Source organism: Sus scrofa, chromosome 12 (genome assembly GCF_000003025.6).
Source record: "Sus scrofa isolate TJ Tabasco breed Duroc chromosome 12, Sscrofa11.1, whole genome shotgun sequence".
In the NCBI taxonomy this organism is placed as follows: Eukaryota; Metazoa; Chordata; class Mammalia; order Artiodactyla; family Suidae; genus Sus; species Sus scrofa.
Genome location: NC_010454.4, coordinates 27,833,244 through 27,857,526, shown reverse-complemented (window position 1 = coordinate 27,857,526; position 24,283 = coordinate 27,833,244).

Below are 24,283 nucleotides of genomic sequence, written 5' to 3'. Positions count from 1 at the left end.
AGCTTGATTTCATCTATAATTTGTTTTTTATCTCATCTTATTTATTCCCTCCATGATCCTTATTATTTCCCTTCTGCTGACTTTGGTCTTAGCCTGTCCCTTTTCTAATTCTTTTTGGCGGTAGATTAAGTTATTTGTTGGAGATTTTTCTTCTTTCTTGCGGTAGACATCTACTGCTATAAACTCCCCTTTTAGAACTTTGCTACATCCCATAGATTTGGAAGGTTGTGCTTCCATTTTCATTTGCCTTATTTTCTGATTTCATCTTTGATATTTTCATGTACCCATTGGATTTTTAGGAGCATGTTATTTAGTCTTGACATATTCTTTTTTCTTCCTGTAATTGATTTCTTGTTTCATTCTGTTCTGGTCAGGAAAAAATGCTTCATATAATTTCTATCCTCTTAAAAATTTTTGCCTATTTCAAATATGAAAGGAGTGTATCAACTTTTGTTTCCCTGACCTTCCTGGATTTTTTGTTTGTTTGTTTGTTTTTGCTTTTTAGGGCAACACCTGTGGCATATGGAGGTTCCCAGGCTAGGGAGCTAATTGGAGCTGTAGCTGCCGGCCTATGCCAAAGCCACAGCGGTGCCAGATCTGAGCCACCTCTGCAACCTACACCACAGATCATGGCAATGCCAGATCCTTAACCCACTGAGCGAGGCCAGGGATTGAACATGCAACCTCATGGTCTCCAGTGGATTCGTATCCACTGAGCCACAATTGGAACTCCTGGATTTTAAATAAAGCCCTATAATTTAGGAGTAAAAAAATCCCGCCAGATTTTTGGAATTTACTCAGAAAATAGCTGAGGGATCACTTGATGGACCAAGTCAAGCCTTTCTGTTTGTTCTAATATTTTTCATCACTGAAGTAATTTCCCTTTTCATCTTGCTCTGCTTCTTCTATTCCTAGCAACAAGACTGAGAAAGGGACTAACTCAAATCTAGCTTTCTTTGAATCATGTGCCTACAAGGAAATTATTTGGGGTGGACTTTTCTGCCTTGTGGGGATTTTTTAGCCATTTTTTAAGTATAGATAATTTACAATGTTATTTTAGTTTTAGATTTACAGCAAAGTGATTCAAATAGCTAGATGATGATGATAGATGATAGATGATATATAGATAGATAGATAGATAGATAGATAGATAGATAGATAGATAGATGAAAGATGATTGATAGATATATATAGTTTTTTTAGATTCTATTCTTGTAATAGGCTATTACAAGATATTGAAGATAGGTCCCTGCGCTATGCAGCAGGTCCTTGTTTGTTATCTATTTTATATATAGTAATAGGTGTATGGTAATCCCAAACTCCTAATTTGTCTCTCTACCCACTTTGGCAAACATAAATTTGTTTTCTATGTCCCTAAGTCTTTTTCTGTTTTGTAAATAAGTTCATTTGTATCATTTTTTTAATAATTTTTTTTTATTTTCCCACTGTACAGCGAGGGGGTCAGGTTATCCTTACATGTATACATTACAATTACATTTTTCCCCCACCCTTTCTTCTGTTGCAACAAAGTTCTCAATGCTATTCAGCAGGATCTCCTTGTAAATCTATTCTAAGTTGTGTCTGATAAGCCCAAGCTCTGGATCCCTCCCACTCCCTCCCCCTCAAAGTTCTCAATGCTATTCAGCAGGATCTCCTTGTAAATCTATTCTAAATTGTGTCTGATAAGCCCAAGCTCTGGATCCCTCCCACTCCCTCCCCCTCCCATCAGGCAGCCACAAGTCTCTTCTCCAAGTCCATGATTTTCTTTTCTGATTTGTATCATTTTTTAAAGATTCTATGTATAAGTAATATCATGTATTTGTATTTATCTTACTACACTTAGTATTTAATATGACATCTCTAAATCCATCTGTGTTGCTGCAAATTGCATTATTTCATTACTTTTATGGATGAGTAATAGTCCATTGTGTATATGTGTGTGAATATATATGTGTGATATAATTTCTGTTCTCTCTCTATATATGTGTGTGTATATTTTTGAATTATAGTTTGTCTTTTCTGGATATATGCCCAAGAGTGGGAATGCTGGATCATATTGAATTCTATTTTTAGTTAAGAAACTTCATACTGGTTGTACCAAATTACTTTCCCACCATTTGTTTAAGAAGCCCCCTTTTTTTCTACACCCTCTCAAGCATTTATTATTTGTAGATTTTCTGATGATGGTCATTCTGACTGGTATGATGTAATACCTTGTTGTAGTTTTGATTTGCATTTCTCCAACAATCAACAATGTTGAGGATATTTTCAGGTCCCTCTTAGCCATCTGTCTGTTTTCTTTGGAGAAATCTCTTTGCAGGTCTTCTGCCCATTTTTTGATTGGGTTGTTTGCTTTTTTGGTACTGAGCTATATGGGCTCTTTGTATATTTTAGAAATTAATCCCTTGTCAGTTGCATCATTTGCAAATTTTTCTCCTACTTCATAGGTTGTCTTTTCATTTTGTTTGTGGTTTCCTACTTAGATCCCTCTTGTTTATTTTTTCTTTGATTTACATTAATTTAGAAGAGAGATCAAAATAATAATATTGCTATGATTCATGTCAAAGAGTATTTTATGTTTTCCTCTAGAAATTTCATAATATCAGTCTTACATTTAGGTTTTTGATTCATTTGAGTTTATTTTTGTATATGGCATTAGAGAATGTTCTAATTTAATTTTTTTGTGGATAGCTGTCCAGTTTTCCCAGAACCACTTATTTGAGACTGTCTTTTCTCCATTTTATATCCTTGCCTCCTTTGTCATAGACCAACTGACTCTAAGTTTATAAATAAACCTACGGTTTATTTCTGGGCTTTCTATCCTGTTCCATTGATCTGTGTGTCTATTTTTGTGCGAACACTATGCTATTTTGACTACAGTAGCTATGTAGTATAATCTGAAGAGAGGAAGAATGATTCCTCCATCTCTATTCTTCTTTCTCAAGATTGTTTTTAGTATTCAGAGTCTTTTGTCTTTGCATACAAATTTTTAAATTTTGTTCTGTGAAAAATGCCACTGATAATTTGATAGGGGTTGCACTGAGTTTGCAGATAGCCTTGGGTAGTATGATCATTTTAACAATATTGATTTTTCTAATCCAAGAACACAGTATATCTTTCCATCTGTTTGTGCTGACTCAGTTTCTTTCACCAGTGTCTTGTGGTTTTTGGAGTACAGGTCTTTGGCCTCCTTAGGTAGGTTTATTCCTAGGTATTTTATTATCTTGCATATTATGATAATTGGGATTTTTCCTTAATTTCACTTTCTGCTATTTCGTTGTTAGTGTATAGAAATGCGATAGATTTTGTATGTTAATTTTGTATCAAGCAACTTTTCTGAATTCATTGATGAGCTCTCATAAATTTCTGGTAGAATCTTTAGGCTTTCCTATGTAGAGAATCATGTAATCTACAAATGGTGACAGTTTAATTTCTTCTTTTCCTATTTGAATTCCTTTTATTTCTTTTTTTTCATTTTAAAAAATTTTTACTATAGTGATTGACAATGTTCTGTCAATTTCTACTGTATAGCAAAGTGACCCAGTTATACATATATAATACACTATTTTTCTCACATTATCCTCCCTCATGTTCCATCACAAGTGCTTAGTTCTCTGCACTATACAGCAAGATCTCATTGCTTACCTACTCCAAATTCAGTAGCTTGCATGTACTACCTCCATACTCCCAGTACATCCCACTCTCTCCCCCTCACCCTTGGCAACCACGAATCTATTCTTTATGTCCATGAGTGTGTAGCTTTCCTATAGATAAGTTCATTTGAGCTATATATTAGATTCCAGATACAAGTGATATCATATGGTATTTGTCTTTCTCTTCCTGACTTATTTCACTTCATATGAGAATCTCTAGTTCTATCCATGTTGCTGCAAATGGCATGATTTTTTTCTTTTTTGGCTCAGTAGTATTCAATTGTGTAATATATACCACATCTTTTAGTCCATTCATCAGTCTGTGGACATTTAGATTGTTTTCATGTCTTGGCTGTTGTGAATACTGCTGCAATAACATAGGGGTACATGTATCTTTCTCAATGAAAGTTTTATCTGGATGTGTGCCCAGGAGAAGGACTGCTGGATCATATGAGAGCTCTATGTTTAATTTTCTGAAATACCTCCATACTGTTTTCCATAGAACCAATTTACATTCCCACCAACAGTGCAGGAGGGTTCCCATTTGTCCACATCCTTTCCATCATTTGTGGGTTTTTTTGTAGACTTACTGATGATCACCATTATGACAAGTATGAAGTGGTAGCTAATTGCAGTTATTTGCATTTCTCTAATAATTTGTGATGTTGAGCATTTTTTTCATGTGCCTGTTGGCCATATGTATGTTTTCTTTGGAGAAATGTATATTTAGGTCTTCTACCCATTTTTAAATTGGGTTGTTTAGTTTTTTTGCCATTGAGTTGTATGTGTTGTTTGTATATATCGGAGCTTAAGCCCTTGTCAGTTCCATCATTTGAAACTAATTTCTCCCATTCTGTAGGTTGTCTTTTGTTTTTTTATGGGTTCCTTTCTGTGCAAAAGCTTTAAGTTTGATTAGGTTCCATTGGTTTGTTTTTGTTTTTATTTCTGTTGCTTTCGGAGACTGACATAAGAAAATATTTGCATGGTTGATGTCAGAGAATATTTTGCCTATGTTCTCTTCTAGGAGTTTGATGGTGTCTTGTCTTTTTTTTATGTCTTTAAGCCATTTTGAGTTTATTTTTGTGCATGGTGTGAGGGTGTGTTCTAGTTTCATTGATTTATATGCACCTGCCCAGTTTTCCCAGCACCACTGACTGAAGAGACAATCTTTTGCCCATTTTATATTCTTGCCTCCTTTGTCTAAGATTAATTGTCTGGGTTTAATTCTGGGTTCTCTATTCTTTTCCATTGGTCTGTATGTCTGCTTTTGAACCAGTACCACACTGTCTTGATTACTGAAGATTTGTAATCTTGTCTCAAGTCTGGGAGAGTTTTGCCTCCTGCTTGTTTGTTCGTTTGTTTGTTTGTTTTTTCCTCAGAATTGCTTTGGCAATTCTGGGTCTTTCATGTTTCCATATAACTTTTTGGATTGGTTGTTCTGTGAAAAGATGTCGTCAGTAATTTGATAGGGATTGCATTAAATCTGTAGATTGATTTGGATAATACGGCCATTATAATGACATTAATTTTTCCAATCTTGGAGCATGGAATATCTTTCCATTTCTTTGAATCCTCCTTAATTTCCTTGACTAATGTTTTGTAGTTCTCAGAATTCACCTCCTTGGTCAATGTTATCCCTAATTTTTGGCAGTGTGATTTTAAAAAGTATTATATTTTTATATTCCTTTTCTAATATTCATTCTTAGTATACAGGAATGCTGATTTCTGAATGTTAATCTTGTATCCTGCTACTTTGCTGAATTCATTGATCAGTTCAACCAGGTTTTTTTGTGTGTGCAGAGTCATTAGGGTTTTCTATATTTATCTATAGATATAGAATATAGATAGCAATATTGGCATAGAGTGACAAATTTTACCTCTTATCTTCCAATTTGGATAATTTTTGTTTCTTTTGTTTGTATGGTTACTTCCAATGCTATGTTGAATGAAAATGGTAAGAGTGGGCATCCTTGTCTTGGCTCCAGATTTTATTGGGAAGGCTTTTAGCTTTTCTCCATTGAGTTTTATATTAGCTGTGAGTTTGTCATAAGCGGCTTTTATTATGTTGAAGTATGTTTCCTCTATACACAGTTAGGTAAGAGTTTTTATCATGAATGGATGTTGGGTTATGACAAATGTTTTTCTGCATCTGTTGAGATGATCATGTGCTTTGTTCTATTGTTAATGTGGTTCATGAAGTTGATTTATTTGCATATGCTGAACCATCCTTTTGAAGTTGGGGTGAATCCCACTTGGTCATGGTGTATGATTTTTTTTATATTTGTTGGATTTGGTTGAGTAAAAATTTGTTGGGAATTTTCATCTATATTCATTAAAGATATTACCCTATAATTTTCTTTTTTGGTGGTATCTTTGCTGGTTTTGGTATTAAGGGGATTATGGCTTCATAGAATATCTTTGGGGTTATTCCTTCTCCTTCAACCTTTTGGAAAAAATTTAAGAAGGATGGATATATGTTCTTCTTTATATGTTTGGTGGAATTCACCTGTGAAGGCAGCATCTGGTCTGGACTTTTGTTTGTAGGGAGTGTTTTTTTATATATTCAATTTCATTTCTAGTGATCAGTCTGTTTAATTGTTATATTTATTCTTGATTCAGTTTTGGCAGGCTGTATGTCTCTAGAAATTTGTCCATTTCTTCTAGGTTGTCAAATTTGTTGCAATATACTTGTTCATAGTTCGTGCTCACTCTCTCTTTCTCTCTGTCTCTCTCTCTTGTATTTCTGCAATATCCATTGAGATTTATCCTTTTTCATTTCTTATTTTGTTTATTTGGTTTATTTCTCTCCTCTCCTTAATAAGTATGCCAGAGATTTGTCAATTTTGTTTACCCTTTCAAAGAACCAGCTCTTGGTTTTATTGATTTTTTCCTATTGTTTTTTGAATCTCTATTTTATTGATTTCCTCAGTACTCTTTTTTATTTCCTTCTGCTGACTTAAATTTCGTTTGTTCTTTTTCTAATTCTTTTAGGTGATAGGTTAAGTTGTTGATTTGAGATTTTTCCATCTTTTTTGAGGGAGGCCTGTATTACTATGAACTTTCCTCTAAGAACTGCTTTTGCATCATCCCACATATTTTGAATGGCTGCTTTCATTATCATTTGTCTTGAGGTGTTTTTTCATTTCCATTTTGTTGTTTAGTCTCTATGTAGTCAGTTTTTTTCTCAGTTCTTTTCCTGTGGTTAATTTCTAGTTTCATGACATTGTGATCAGAGAAGATACTTAAAATAATTTCCATAATCTGAAATTTGTTGAGGATAGTTTTGTGCCCCAGTATGTAGTCAGTCCTTGAGACTATTCCATTTGCACTTGAAAAGAATGTAGATTCTGATTTTTTTTTTGGATGTAATGTCCTGAAAATGTCAATTAAGTCTAACTGTTCTATTCTGTCATTTAGGGTCTCTGTTGTCTCTGAGTTTCTGTCTAGAGGATCTGTCCACTGGTGTGAGTGAGATGATAAGTTCTCCTACTATTATTGTATTCCCATCAATTACTCCTTTTATGTCTTTAAAATTTGTTGTATGTATTTGGGTCCTTCTATATTAGTGGCATATATATTGATGTGTAACATTCTCTTCTTGAATTAATCATTTTATCATTAAATAGTTTCCATCTTTATCTTTCTTTATGGCCTTTATTTTAAAGTCTATTTTGGGAGTTCCCATTGTGGCTCAGCAGATGAATCTGGCTAGGATCCTTGATGACACAAGTTCAATCCCTGGTCTCACTCAGTAGGTTAAGGATTCAGCATTTCCAGGAGCTCTGGTGTAGGTTGCAGATGCAGTTTGTATCTGGCATTGCTGTGGCTGGGTTAGGCCAGTGGCTACAACTCTGACTCAAACCCTAGCCTGGGAACTCCAAGTGCCACAGGTGCGGCCCTAAAAAGACAAAAAATAATATATAAGTCTATTTTGTCTAACATGAGTATTGCAACTCCCTCTTTCCTGTCCTTTCCATTCACATAAACTATCTTTTTCCATCCCCTCACTTTCAATTTATTTGCATCATTTGCCCTAAGGTAATCTCTTGTAGTCTGTATATTGTAGGCTCTTGTTTTTTTATCCAGTCTGCCACTCTATGTCTTTTGATTGGAGCATTCAGTCCATTGCCATTTAAGGTAATTATTGATAAATATGTATTTATTGTATGTAATTATTGATAAATATGTATTGTTTTCTAGCAGATTCTTTGATTCTACTTTGTTCCTTTCTATTTTTGTTTAGATAATTTCCTTTTATTTTACACTTGTGTCCTCTTATTTTTAGCTTTTGTGAATATATTGTTTGGTTTTGATTTGTGGTTTCCCAGTTTTTCAAGTATGTTAACCCCTTCCTATATCTGCTTGCTTTAGATATAGGCTCAAACACATTCTAAAAAGAAAAAAAGTCTAAATTTCTTAATTTGCTTCCACACATTTTATGATTTTGTTGTCCTCTTTAAACATGTTCATGTTTATCCTTTTGCTATTCCTTTTGTTTATCATCACTTTTACAATAGTTTTGGGGTTTTTTTCCCCCTATTAGATCTGTATACTGGCTTATTTAAGTGTTCCTTTATAATTGTGATTTCCTCCATCTTATTTCTTCTTACTTCTTTTTTATTTAGAAGTATTTTTTTCAGTATTTCTTTTATAATGGATTTGGTGGTCCTGTACTCTTTGAATTTTTGTTTGTTGGAGAAATTCTTTATTTCTCCTTCTATTTTAAATAATATTTTTGCTCAGTAGAGTGTGAGTATTCTGGGCTTCAAGCTTTTCCCTTTTAGAACTTTGAATATATTTTGCCACTCTCTTCTGGCCTGCAGTGTTTCTCAGAGAAATAAGCTGATAACTTGATGGGGGTTCATCTATAATTCTTTGTTTTTCCCTTGATGCCTTTAGAATCCTCTCCTTATCCTTAACTTTTACCATTTTTATTATACTGTGTCTTGGTGTAGTCCTGTTTCTGTTCAACTTGCTTGGGGCCCTCTGCACTTCCTGTATCTTGATATCTGTTTCCTTTAGATTTGGAAAGTATTCAGCCATAATTTCTTCAAATATATTTTCAATCCCTCCCTTTTATTTTTTTCTCCTTCTGGAATCCTGATTATGCCTAGATTGGCCCACTTTATATTATCCTATAGATAATATCCACTCTTAATTCCTTCAGTATATTCATTATCTACTTTTTTAACTCATTGTCTGTTAGCCTACAGGGGTCTTTTTCATTCTTTGTTCCTTTAGGGAAATTCTCCTGTTCTTTTAACTGATAATGGTTCCTGAGATTCTTCATTTTGCTTATATTTTTCTTATTCTGTGGGTCTGGGGAACACAACTACTGTAGTCTTGGAGGGCTGTTTATATGCAAGAGTGCCCCTGGGTAGTTTGTGAGGGCTTATTTTTTTTCCTTTGGTGTGAGGGCTACTTTTGTTTTGGATGCTTGCTGTCTCTTTCCTCAGTGTGTGCAGGCTAGTATCCCCCTGCTAGTGTACAGCAAGTGCTGGTCTCATCCTGATTCTGTTTTCTCTCTCTCCCTCTCTCTCCCCTATCATTCTTCTTTTCCTTTTGTTCTACCCCATTCTATGGATGGTTTCCTCCCCTTTCTGGAGGTCTACAATCTTCTGTCAGCATTCAGTAGGTGTTCTGTGTGAATCGTTCTACATGTAGGTGGGTTTTTTTTTTAAATGTGTGCTTGTGGGAGAAGGTGAGCACTACATTTTATTTCTCTGCCTTCTTGATCCCCCCAGTCAAATTCCTTTTATTACTTTTTCTTCTCTGATTGCTATGACTAGGGCTTCCAGTATTGTGTTAAATAAAAGTGGTTGGAGTGACATTCTTGTCATGTTCTTTATCTTAGAAGAAATGCTTTCAGATTTTCATCATTGAATATGATGGTATTTGTGACCTGATCATACATGTCCTTTATTATGTTTAGGTAGGTTCCCTCTGTGCCCACATTCTAGAGAGTGTTTATTATGCATGGATGGATTTTATCAAGAGCTTTTTCTGCATCTACTGAGATTAATCTATGAGTTTTATTCTTCATTTTGTTAATGTGTATTATGTTGATTGATTTGTGGATAATGAAAAATCCTTGCATTCCTGGGAAAATTCCACTTGATCCTGATGCACTATATTCTTAATGTATTGTTGGAGTTGGGCTGCTAGGTTTTTGTTTCATTTTGTTTGTTTGTTTTTTGTATGATTTTTACGTTTATGTTTATCTGTGATTTGGGCCTGTAATTTTCTTTTTTGTGTGTGATATTTTTGTCTGGCTTTGCTATCAAGGTGATTGATGGTGGCCTCATAGAATGTGTTTGGAAATGTTTATTCCTCTGCAATTTTTTGGAATAGTTTCAGAAGAATCATTGTCAACTCTTCTCTAAATGTTTGGTAGAATTCACCTGATTCACTTTCAGTGCTGGCAATTGGTGTGTTCATATTTTCTATTTCTTCCTGGTTCAGTCTTGGGAGATTGTACCTTTCTAAGAATCTGTACTTGTGTTTTTCTTTTATTTGCCTGACACAGTGGTGTTAAAATCTTTTGTTCTAAATGCATTTATATATTTGTGTGAATATATATCTGTGTATATAAAATATACTCTCTCATACATTCACATGTGTCATTTTCTGTGAGTTATGCTTATTAATATTAATATTCTCAAGAAATTTAAATATTTATCATCTTTTTGGTAAGAGGAAATTTAAGTTTAAAATTCCATATTTTGGCTTTAGAATTGGTGCCATCTTTGTGTACACACTTAGTAAGCCAGGGCATAATGAGCACATGCCCAAAGTGCAACAGTGGATGTGATTTCTGCCACCATATTTCTTGGCTCTGACAATGCCCAATCATATTATGTTTGAAATATATCATTCAGAGTTCCCATCATGGCACAGCCAAAATGAATCTGATTAGGAACCAAGAGGTTGCTTGTTTGATCCCTGGCCTCACTCAGTGGGTTAAGGATCTGGCATTGCCATGAGCTGTGATGTAGGTTTCAGACACAGCTCGGATCTGACATTGCTGTGGCTGTGGCATAGGCCAGCAACTGTAGCTATGATTAGACCACTAGCCTGGGAACCTCCATATGCCAAGGGTGCAGCCCTAAACATATATATATATATATATATATATATATATTATCCCCTCTATTTGGATAGTTGGAAAGAGCAGTTTCCCTTTTCTTTTAGTTCTGAATCTATTTTGCATGCCGGTGTATACTCTTAAATTTTTTGAGACTTGTTTTATGGCCTAGAATGTGATCTATTCTGGAGAACATTCCCTGTGCACTTGTAAAGAATAATTATCCTGCTGTTTGTGGGTGGAATGTATTGTGGATATCTGTTAAATACAACGGGTCTATTGTGTCATTTAAGACCAATATTGCCTTATTGATTTTCTGTCTGGATAATATATCCATTGATGTAAGCGAGATTTTATTTTTTTATTACTCAAATGAATTTATCACATCTGTAGTTGTATAATGACCATAACAATCCAATTTCACAGGATTTCCATCCCATAACCCAAGCACATTCCCCCACCCCCCAAACTGTCTCCTCTGGAGACCATAAATTTTTCAATGTCTGTGAGTCAGCATCTGTTCTGCAAAGAAGTTCCGTCTGTCCTTTCTTAAGATTCCACATGTCAGTGAAAGCATTTGATGTTGGTGTCTCATTGCATGGCTGACTTCGTAAGTGGGATTTTAAATCCCCCTTCCATTATTTTATTATTGTCAGTTTCCCCACTTTATGTTGGTTCATATTTGCTTTATATATTTAGGTACTCCTGTATTATGTTCATATGTTAATGAGTGTCATATTCTCATATTGCTTCTTTTATCATATATAATTCCCTTCATTGTCTTTTGTTATACCCTTTGTTTTAAAGTCTATTTAAACTCTATCAATGCCCCACTGCCTCATCATTTTCAGTTGCATAAAATATTTTTTCCATCCCCTCACTTTCAGTCTGTTTATGTTTTTAGCTCTTAAATAAGTCTCTTGAATGCATCATGTATACATGGGTCTAGTTTTTTTAATCCAATCAGCCACTCTGTCTTTTGATTAGAAAATTTAGTCCACTTAAAATAAAGTGATTATTGACAGATATGTATTTGTTGCTATTTTGTTTACTTCTTTTCTATTTGTTTTATAGTTCTTCTCCATTCTTTTATTGTAATATCTTCCTTTGTGGTTTGATGATTTGCTTCATTGGTATGCTTGTGTTCCTTTTAGTCTCATTTTTGTGTATCCATTGTAGGTTTTTGATTTGTGGTTACCATGAGGTTCATATATTGACCTATAGTTATATCTACTACCATAAACTAGTAGTCATTTAAGTTCAAATACATTCTAAAAGATCTATATATTTTACTTCCCTCCACCACGTTTTTGGATTTTAATGTCATATTTACATCTTCATGTTTATCCCTTCACTGTGTATCATAGTTTTAATTATAACTGTATACAAGGCCAGGGATCCTACCTGCATCTTCATGGGTACTATTTTGGTTCATAACCTACTGAGCCACAAGGGAACTCCTTTTTTAAAAATATTTATCTATTTTTTTCAACAGTTTGAATTATGACATGCCAACATGTGACCCACTTTGTATTTATTTTGATTGAGCTTTAACAAGTTTCCTGAATATGTACATTGACATTTATAAACAAATTTGGCATATTTCAGCCATTTAGTTTTCTAATTTTTCTTTCCTATCTTATTTGGTTATCTAATTACATTCATGTTAGACTATTTGACGTCTTACAAATCAGTAAGTATCAATAATAATTCTGCTAGGTAGAGTATCCTAAGTTGCAGATTTTTCCCTTTTTAACACTTTAAATATATCATACCACTCCCTTCTGGCCTGCAAACTTTCTGCGGAGGAATCAACTGATATCCTTGTGGGAGTTTCCTTGTATATGATTCTTTGTGTTTCTCTTGCCGCTTTTACAATTCCATATTTAATTCTAGCCATTTTAATTATTACATGTGACTTTTGCTATTTTAATTATTATATGTCTCAGTGTTTATCTCTTTGGGTTATCTTGTTTGGGACACTCTGTGCTTCCTGGACCTGGATGCCTCTTTTCTTCTTCAGGCTTGGAAGGTTTTAAGTTGCAATTTCATAAAATATATTGTCAATCTCTTTTTCTCTCTCTCTCCTCCTTCTAGAAACCTTATATAATGTGAATGTTAGTATACTCGATATTGTCATAAAGTCCCTTAAACTGTTCTCATTTTTAAAATTTTTTTCACTGTTCTGGTTGGGTGAGTCCATTATTCTATCTTCCAGATAACTTATGCATTCTTCCTATCACCTACTCTGCTGTTAATTCCTCCTAGTGTGTTTTTCATTTTAGTTATTGCATTTTTTAGCTCTGACTTTTTTATATATATTTTCTAGTTCCTTGTTTAAATTCCCATTGTCATTATCTATTAGTTTCCCTAACTCAGTTAGCATTCCTATTATTGTTTTGAACTCTTTATCTAGTAAATTACTTATTTCTGCTTTGTTAATTGTCTTTTCATAAGTATTTTCTTATTTCTTTTAGTTGAAACAAATTCTTTCTTCTCACTTCACAATTTTCTCTGTCTCTATGAAATCAGTTGAAAGTTACTTATCAAGTTTTGAAGGCAATTTTGGGTACATCCTTAATCAGTCTGCATGTGCCAGTGGCTTTGATGAAATAACTGGATCTGACATGAGCATAAGTCATTTCTATATCCAGGTTGCACCAGCATTTATCACTTGTAGGTGGTGGGGTTGGAGATGGAGCGACTAAAGCCAGAGTCAGGTGTTAGCTGGGACTTCTCCTCTGCTCAATGGCAATACCACCCTAATGGGGGCAAGAAAACAGCCTAAGTTGCTGGAATGGAAGCCCTGAGGGTCTAGTTCAAGCTTATTCCATTCCCTCTAAGGACATACACTCCCCCTTCTCAGAACTAGTACACTTGGCCCAGAGCAAAACAGTGCTGGAGAAAGAGAGACTGGATAGGAACTCATTGTGGATCTGGGCACAGACTGTAGCAATCCCAGGCCATCAGAGTTCCACTCCTCCATAACACCTGTACTGGTTCCCCTGCCCCATTCAGATGCCATTCTGCATCCAGGCTGGCTCCATTACTCAAAGCTGAGCCCTCCCCTCATCCATTGCAGCCCTCACCTTAGTGTGCACCTGCATTGTGAAGTAAACAGAGCTGGAGTAGTGCTTGGCTCAGGCTGGGGCCTGCACCAAAGTGGTCACACCTAATTCTACACTTGAGCTGCTAGCAACTTGCCTATTATATTACAAAATTTTTAGCTTTGTTATAATTATCTTTTACTATACATTAGGTCAATTTCATTTTCCTAATTATTAAATTAAATACTTGTGCACAGTTTATTCCTTGTTTAAAAGCCAGATATTTATAGCTATATGTTTTCTCTGAGTATAATTTTAGTCATATCCTGTAAGTTTGGTATCTCATATTCTCAATATCATTACTGGCTAATATGATTCTAAGTCTACTTTTTATATCCTTCTTGACCTAAGAAATATTTAGGTGAAATTTTTGTATATGTTATGTTTTGGTTTTCATTTTCAAGCAGCTTGGATTGTATTGCACCTTTTGTACAGTATTGCACATGTGCCAACAATGTATATGATCTGCGAAATTTTCTTATTTTAGAATTTGAGAAAGTTTTATAAACCAGTTTTTAATCCATTTTTCACCTATTGAAAGAAACAGATAAAAGTTTAGATTTACTACAGAATTCCAGAATCTAGCAGACTAAAGGAAGGTGCTGAAACTATAAGATACCACAGTAAAAATGTTATCTCTGTGTTTACAATTTTGTCTTACTGGAGTGACCCCCAAGAGTTGGCTGGGGAGTGACCCCATGTTTTTTCTGACAGAGACATATATGCCAGGTGCAGCTGGTGAGTAGATACTACACTGGCATAGGACACTTAATGGCCTTCTTTTTTCAGGATCCAGCTATGCCTTTCTAACTGCCTGCAGCCCATCCTTGCCTCCAATTAGCATCCCTCAAAATGAAAGGGTGTCACTGATTTCTAATGAAGTCTTTCCTACTCACTTCCCAGGCAAGCTGGTTTTAAGCATAAATGGAATAATGAGTCAAATCAGTCCTTCTTTCAATCCATATTTAGCAGAAAGTCTACAGTTTTGCACATATATGTGGCTACAAGAATTCCTAGTGTTCAATGCAGGTTTTTCCTTCTTTTTATACCCTTGGCCATTTCCATGAGATTCTCCAATGACTGGAAATAAATCGAGTTGCTGAAATCATTAATTGCTTAGAAGTTCCCCTTGCCTTTTTTCTTTTTCTTTTTTGTGCCATTCATAATAATAGTCTATTGGCAAAGTGCTCATTAAGGTAGAGGTTAATATTTTCTTTCAGACATGTACTTACAATCTAAGGATATGAAACTAAAGTTATTGAAAAGAACATCATTGCACATTACAGAATGTGCTCTGCCTAAGAGCCTGATTTTAGTTGAGCCTCAAGATCACACTCAATTCCTACCAGAACAGCAGATGTCCTTAGTCACAGAGCTCGCTGTCAGTAATATCTTATGTCTGAAAATAAATCTAGCTCTAGACAGCTGACCACATATGTGCCTCTGAAACTATGGCAACAGAAAGTCCTTTTACCTCTGTGTCCCAATTAAAAGTGTTCTGTTGGCTCTAATTGGGGTGTTGGTCTCCAAAACTAATACATCAAAGCAATCATGTAAGCCATAAATGTCACCATCTCACAAATTGATATTTCCCATGTAAGCAGCTCATGAGTGGTCAGAATGAAGAGCATGTGAGAGTGAGGTTACAGAGAGCAACTAGAAAAATCCACTTGGGGTCCTTTTTCTCCATGTCTCACCCCACCCATATAAGGTTTGATAACTGAGTCAAGGTTTTGAAGTAAGGGAGAAAAATGATATATATTTTGAGTAAGGATGCCCAGAAGGATAGGGGAAATTTTAATAGAAATTGGAGAAAATGCTTGAAGAGTAATTTTCATGGAAATAATGACACTTGATAAATGTGTCCGACTCTACTAAGATAGCTGGATGTCCAATAATTAACTAGAACACATAATGTTTGAGTTTCCTCCTTGGTGGAAGAAGAAGGAAAAAGAAAAGGGGGATAAGGAGTAAGAAGGAGAACAATTAACTAGTAATATGAATGTCAAAATGATCGAAAGATCATTATGCTTTCAGATTTGTTTTATCTTGGTTTCTGATTAAATCTCAATCACCAATAGTACAGAAAAACTCATCATCTAGTTTCTCCTCTGTTAAGTATGAAATGGTCTATAAACAAACACTTAAAAGGATGAAATTGAAATGGAACCTGGGATCCTTTTGTAATGTAAAAAGTCCTCTGGTAACATGAATAATTTCACCTTCCTACAACCTGCTTGCTAGCATATTCAGTACTGTTTTATAATGTGAGGGGCTATCTTCCAGGGAATTAGGAGATAGATTTAGACACAGGTATAGAAATAGAGAGATAGATAGCTTACTTTTTGGAAAATATCAGAAGAATATGCTTGACTGTAAATAACATTAAGATCAACTTTCATTGGCTTGAGTCAGAAACTATGTGACTACATATAACAGGTTGCTGACATTAATTCAGGAGCTCAAGTATGTCAAAGCCAAAGCCCATGCAATTCTCTTGGCCTTAATGGGTACCTCATGGTGACAAGAAGGCTAGTCTACCTCCTACATGGCATCCAGATGCTAGCCAGTGAAATGAGGAGTTTTCCATATATGCAAGAGAGACAAATTAATTACCATTCTGCATCATGGTCCTGGTTTACAAGTTATACCATTACGGGCAAACCTTGTTCAATCCAGAGATATTTCATCTCCACCTTTCTTTCACAGCTCCTCCTAACAACCCTCTGACTGCATCCAATTTTCTGGTGAATAGAGATTTTCAGCAGCTGTCTCCAATTAGCTAATTAATTCAGCTTTGAAATGCATCTATGACTTTATACCACCCACTAATTTTTTTGTATACTTAATAATAGAGAAACTTGGCCTCTGTTATAAATAATTCTCAAAAGAGTACAGCAAAGAGAAGAGTGAAAAGTGCCCCTTTCCCATGTAAATTGCACAGATGAGAAGCAGATCTACCAAAGAGTCTGAGAGATCTCATAAGTTTCTGAAAACAAAGCAATTTGTTCATATCTTAAGAGTCATAAAGAGTCTAAAGAGTCTAAAGAGAAGAAGGAATAACAGAAAGCTTCATCTAGACGCAAAGAGTTTCCTTACTTGTTTGGACCACTTTTCACATCTCACATCAAAGTGAAACCACAAAGTTTCATAAGGATTCATGTGAGAAAATAAGAATGGCACTGGGAGTCTTAACTTCCATCGTAAGTCCTTCAAAATTTCCCTAAATCTTTGAAATATTAGCCAAGTTAAAAGACTATTATAAACCGGGGAGGGGATATAAATGATATTATAGATAAAGGTATAATTCCATAATATATAACTACCACTGGCAAAATTAATTAGAAAACCACCAACAATATAGTATTAATCTAAGTTTTAATGCATGGAGTCATTTTGTAGAGAAATACCACACCCCCACAATACCCTGCCTTCAAGTCACATAGGGAAAATATGAACTAGAAACTGAACAGGGACGATAATTGCCTATTGGTGTGATTTCAGAGCTATTAAGAAGGCTCAGTGAAGTGTTTCCTATGTTGCCCACCAATATGTGCACTTCAACTTGTTCATGTGGTTACTGATTTCCCTGTTGAAACCAAATAGATGTGAGATAAATAGCCCTTGAGCCTTCTAGCTATTTTTTGATATGGGTATCTACTCATAACTGCATAAAGTTTGTATTCTGCTATGCTATAATACAATACATTATGACAGTAGAATTTACTTGATCTTGTCCATAATTCTACAGGACAAGGAAAGGAAACATGATTCCAATTTCATAGCTACCTCTTAGTGATGGAGTCGCTACTCAAGCCCAAGTTCTAGGATTCCAAATACAAATGTTTTCCAGTACCCTATCTATATGTATATAGGTCTATAAGGTCCTTTCCTGAGATGCATTCTGGCAGTGGGAGAGGAGTGAAAACATAAGGCCATGAACTCCTGGTGTTGTTAGGAATGAAGGGAGGTGAAAGAAAATGTGCACCATACACAAAACAGTGCTACAGCAATGGTCAGCCATACAGGAAAGACATACTAAACCTGACTCACAATTTCATCTGCTAATCTGAAAATGGACATGGACATTTCTGATGCCTTCATACCTTCCAAGTACACTGTGAAAACAAAGTAAACATCTCAGTGTTTCCCAAAGAGGAGCCACTGGAAATTTCTGAGCATCTGCTAATTGTATGCATTTGAGTTCACTCATTGCCTCACCTTTGTAGCCAATCCACTCTTCACCCCACCCACTGAGTTTTAATTTCAATGACTGAATTTTCATTTCTAAAATTTCTCTTTGGCTATCTTGTTTCATTCTTTCCACATATGCTTACTTCTTTCTGTTGTAATTTTGATTATTTTTTTCATATACTCATTTCATTGTTTCATCTAATGGTTGTGTGATTAGAAGCTCTTGAGGCTCCAGTCCTGCTCTGTTTTGCCTGGTGACTCTTAGATATGGCAGATGGTTTCCTCTTACATTTTGTAATTTGGCTTTTAACCTCAATTCTAGGTTAGGCTTTATCTGTGGAAATACCAAGTGGCCTGAGTTAAGGGTCCATTCATCTTTCTGAAGAAGCTTCGTATTTGCTTCTGTGGTCATTCTAAGTGTATCACCTGCCTGGAAAAGGGGTATGTTCATTTTTCAGCTTAGCAGCTCCCAAGACTAGATTGGTGGTATAACCTAGAACCCCAAACTTGTGCAAGGAGTTCAGAACTCAGTAGGAGACAGATCAATTTCACTAAGGATCTCTATCAGTGAGTGGAATTTTTCCTATCTACCCATTTCACCAAGTATTTATCCTTTAAGGTATCTCAGATTTTTTCAGTGGCCTTAGTTCCAACAACCTGATGCTCAAGGGTCCAAGATTTCATCTCCTATCTCTATGGGAGTTTTAAAATCCAAACCCTTTGTTTACCAGAAGGAAAAACTCCCATTTCACCAAGCCTACTGGTCCATCAGCTCTCTTCTTCATTTTTCGGTTTTTAGCTCTTGGGGATTCCCCTGACTTTCTACATATTTAAAATCATGTTCATTATATTCTATTAAGCATTTCCAGGTATTTTTTAGCGAGAAGGTTTTCAGACTACTTAAACTATGATATTACTGGAAATGAAACCACCGGTTACTTTGGATACATTATTCAAATTTCATCTTCATCCCATTCCTGCAAGACAGATAATTATAGTCCCATTTCATAAACAACGTAAATGAGACTCAAAGAAGTTAAATAATTTTCTCAAGGTCACGCAACTAATCCTGACCTTGAAGACCATTTTCCTTCCCCTATGTCATATTACCTTTCTGAACAGCTAGCCTAATTCCTCTACTGTACCTGAATGGAGTCCAGAGCTTTGGAAGACTTCATACTAAGGAGTTCCTTTGAATATTTTCCTTGAAGAACATTCTTTCAAAAAAATAGTTTCTGGCAAGTTTCCATTATTAATTACAAGGGTGAATGGTAAGCCAAAGAATTATGAAGGCTGAATGTGGCTTGACATGACCTTTGGGGAAAACATCAAGAATCATTGAATAGGTTTGTGTCTGAGTATATTGAGAGTGTGAGAGAGACACACACCTTCCCTCCCCAGGCAGCCGGCCTCATCTCATTTAAGTATGGGTCAACAGAAGGTGTAGAGGACTGGCTCTGCCTGAAATCTGGAGGAGAATAATGGATATAGGAGAGGTTAATGTCCAAGCTGTGGAATAATGAAACTGATGAAAACCTACTGGCTCAAGGCCAAACACAAAATATAGCCATAATTGGAGCCTTTCCAAGTAGAAAAAGGTTATTAGTGGAATCACATTAATCACAATGATTAATGCTGAAACCTAAGTTTTTATTATGTAAAAGGCTCAGAAAAGTACATTGACATGAAAACTAAAAGGTTACAATTTTGTAGGAAATAGTGAAGCAAAGGACAGTAAATATTCAGAATGTGATTTGAAAATCAGAGACCTGGACAAGAAACACAAATCATGCTTAAAAGCTGCTTAAGCACAGTGTGCCAGAAAGAAAATGTGCCTACAGATGTCCATCAGGATCCAGTTAGGTAGCCCCTGAGTTCTGCAAGGGCAGCCAGACCAGGACCAGGACAAGGGACAGTGGGGAGCGTGAGCCCAGAGCAGGGTTCTGGCATCCACCAGACCTATAGTGTTCATAGCCTGCCAAAGTCTGTTCCCAGGACTGGTCTTCTTGGAATCTTGAGTTTTAAAACTCTCTTACCCCAGATGAGTAGAAGCAGAGGAAGAGTGCTGATTGCATAAAAGTTGTGAGTACAGAAGAAACTGCAAGAAACAGTGCTGAATGTCAAAATGAAATAACACAGAACAAAGATTCATCCCTGAATCCCAACCAAGCTAGACAAGACATTGGTCAGTGGTGAAGGAAATGCAGAAGGATGAGACCTTTGGAAAAGAAAGAAGTTGGCCCTGAAGAAAATCTAAACTAGAATTAGGTGCTCAGAAGGCTTAAATGGTCTGACCATTGCCACTGGTGTGGGCCTGAATTGATGGGCCTCTCAAACTGAGAACACAGCATTACATAATTTTCCCTGCCTTATATTTTATAGGAAAAAAAAATTCAGGAGGAAGAGAAGAAGATTGTCTCTTTTAAAATTAATTTATAACATACTTTTTTCCAAAAGAATTTAAAATAAGTCACAGCATTAAAGCAAAAGTACAAGGCAGTTAAGTAAAGATGCTTGGCAAAATCTGGCTCACTTTTCATCAAATTCATTTCCTCTTCTCCTTGGATATAAACTAGGTCTGACCTCCTTGCAAATAGGAATGACTGTATTATAGCCAATGATGTGTGAGCAGAAGTATGCATGCCACCCCACTCTGGACTCATTTTTTCATCTTCTGGCCAAAAGCAGAAGACTCTAAATCCCAAAAGTAGAATGACCCTAAGTCCCTGATCTCCACTCATATGATTAGGAATAACCACAGAAATTTCTATTATGATGAGCTACTGGAATTTGGGGGATTATTTGTTATAGTAGCTAGCCTTACTCTACATAATACAGAGGTTGATGACTGAAGAGGAATATTTACATAAAAACCTAAAATACAAAGCATTGGCTTAGCCAAGCAGGTGGCAGGCAAAGAGGAATTTATGAGGCCCACACTATTTTATGGTAAAACATCAAAATTGTTACCTGCCATAACTTGAAAAGTAGATCATGTGCCAACTGAGTCTGTAACTCTACACAAGTGGTTGAGAAAAGACCCAGATATTTTCCTTCTTTTAATAGAGAGAGGAAGGGGACAGAAAGAAAGAGAGATTGAATATGGGGCCTCTAAAGATTGGTAAAGCCTATTTTTTGAGGCCCCAAACAGTAATACATAAAAATGAAGGACATTTTTTTTAAGTTTTGTTGAAATATAGATAATCCAAAAAGACTGATAATTTCTGCTGTACAACAAAGTGATCCACTCATACATATACACATATCCGTTCTCTCTCACATTCTTTTCCCCATAGATTATCACAGAATACTGGGTAGAGTTTTCTATGCTATACATCAGGTCCCCATTGGCCAATTGTTCCATATATCTCAGTGTGCATATGCCAATCCCAAACACCCAGTCCATCCTTCCCTCTGTCCCCTTGGTAACTAAGTTTTTCAAAATCTTTGACTCTCTAAAAATTAAATATTTTTTGTTGTATTTTATTTTATTTCTTTAATTACTTAATGAATTTTATTACATTTATATGTGTACAACAACTTTCAAAACCAAATTTTATAGCATTTCCATCCCAAACCCTGAGTGCATCCCCCTATCCCCCAACCTGTCTCATTTGGAAACCATAAGTTTTTCAAAGTCTGTGAGTCAGGATCTATTCTGCAAAGTTCATTGTGTCCTTTTTTCAGATTGCACATGTCAGTGATAGCATTTGATGTTGGCATCTCATTGTATGACTGACTTCACTTAGCATGATCATTTCTAGGTCCATCCATGTTGCTAAAAATGCCGGTATTTCATTCCTTTTAATGGCTGAGTAATATTCCATTGTGTATATTTACCACTTCTTCTTTATTCACTCCTCTGTCAATGGACATTTAGGTTGTTTACATGTCTTGACTATTGTATGTAGTGATGCAACGAGCATTGGAGTACATGTGTCTTTTCGAGCCATGATTTTCTCTGGATAGGTGCCCGGGAGTGGGATTGCTGGAACAAATGGTAGTTCTATGTTTAATTTTATGAGGCATCTCCATACTGTTTTCCACAGTGGTTGCACCAATTTACATTCCCATCAACAGTGTCATAGGGTACCTTTTTCTACACACCCTCTCCAGCACTTATTGTTTACTTTTGGATGCTGGCCATTCTGGCTGGTTTAAGGTGATACCTCATAGTGGTTTTGATTTGCATTTCTCTAATAATGAGTGATGTTGCACATCTTTTCATGTGTTTTTTGGCCATCTTATGTCTTCTTTAGAGAACTGTCTGTTTAGATCTTCTGCCCATTTTTTTGATGGGATTGTTTGGTTTTTTTGGTACTGAGCTGTAGGAGGTGTTTATAAATTTTGGAGATGACTCCCTTGTCAGTTGATTCATTTTCAAAGATTTTCTCCCATTCCATGGGTTGTCTTTCCATTTTGTTTAGGGTTTCATTGGCTGGGTAGAAACTTTTAGGTTTGATGCAGTCCCATTTGTTTGTTTTTGTTTTTACTGACATTACACTAAGAGGTGGCTCTGGGAAGACGTTGCTGTTGTTTATGTCAGAGAGTGTTTGGCCTGTGTTTTCCTCTAGAGTTTTATAGTATCTGGTCTTATATCTAGGTCTTTAATCCATTTTGAGTTTATTTTTGTGTGTGGTGTTAGGGAGTGTTCTAGTTTCATTCTTTTACATGTGGCCATCCAGTTTTCCCAGCACCACTTATTGAACAGGCTGTCTTTTCTCCACTGTATATTCTTGCCTCCTTTATCATAGATTAGTCGGATGTAGGTATGTGGCTTTAATTCCAGGCTTTCTATCCTGTTCCACTAATCTAGATTTCTGCCTTTGTGTCAGTACTATGCAGTTTCGACGATTGTTGCTTTGTAGTATAGTCTGACATTAGGTATCCTGATTCCTCCAGCTCCGTTTTGCTTTTTCAGGTTGCCTTTGGCTACTCTGGGTCTTTTGTGCATCCAAACACACTTTAACATATTTTGTTCAAGTTCTGTGAAAAATGTCCTTGGTAACTTGATAGGGATTCCATTGAATCTGTAGATTGCCTTGGGTAGTATAGTCCTCTTGATAATATTGACTCTTCCAATCCAAGAGCATGGTATGTCTTTCCACCTGTTTGTGTCATCTTTGATTTCTTTCATCAGTGTCTTAGACTTTTCAGAGTACACGTCTTTTGTCTCTTTAGGTAGGTTCACTCCTAGGTATTTTATTCCTTTGGATGTGAGGCTAAACGGGATTGTTTCCCTATTTCTCTTTCTGAACTTTCATTGCTAGTATATAGATATGCCATCGATTTCTGTGTATTAATTTGGTATCCTGTGTCTTTGCCAAATTCATGGATGAGCTCTACCAGTTTTCTTTAGGATTCTCTAGGTATAGTATCATGTCATCTGAAAAGAGCAATAGTTTTACGTCTTCCTTTCCAATTTGGATTCCTTCTATTTCTTTTTCTTCTCTGCTTGCTGTGGCTAGGACTTCCAAAACTATGTTGAATAGTAGTGGCAAGAGCAGACATCCTTGTCTTGTTCCTGATCTCAGTGGGAATTCTTTCAGCTTTTCACCATTGAGAATGATGTTAGCTGTGGGTTTGTCATAGATGGCCTTTATTATGTTGAGGTAGGTTCCCTCTATGCCCACTTTCTGAAGGGTTTTTTTTTCTTTATCAGAAATGGGTGTTGGTTTTGTCAAAGGCTTCTTCTGCATCTGTTGAGAGGATCATGTGGTTTTTATTCCTCAGTTTGTTAATGTGGTGTATCACATTGATGGATTTGTGGATATTGAAGGATCCTTGCCTCCCGGGGATAAATCCCACTTGACCTTGGTGAACAATGCTTTGAATGTACTGTTGGATGCGGTTTGCTAGTATTTTGTTGAGGATTTTTGCATCAATGTTCATTGGTGAAATTGGCCTGTAATTTTCTTTTTTGGTGATATCTTTTTCTGGTTGGTATCAGGCTGATGGTGGCCTCATAGAGTGAGTTTTGGAGTGTCCATTCCTCTGTGATTCTTTGGTGTAGTTTCATAAGGATAGGTATTAGCTCCTCTCTAAATGTTTGATAGAATTTGCCTGTGAAGCAACCTGGTCCTGGACTTCTGTTTGTTGCAAGTTTTCTAATCACAGTTGCCATTTCAGTTCTTGTGATTGGCCAGTGCATCTTTTCGATTTCATCTTGGTTTAGTCTGGGAAGATTGCACTCTTCTAAGAACTTGTCCTTTTCTTCAAGGTTTCTGTTTTATTGGTATACAGTT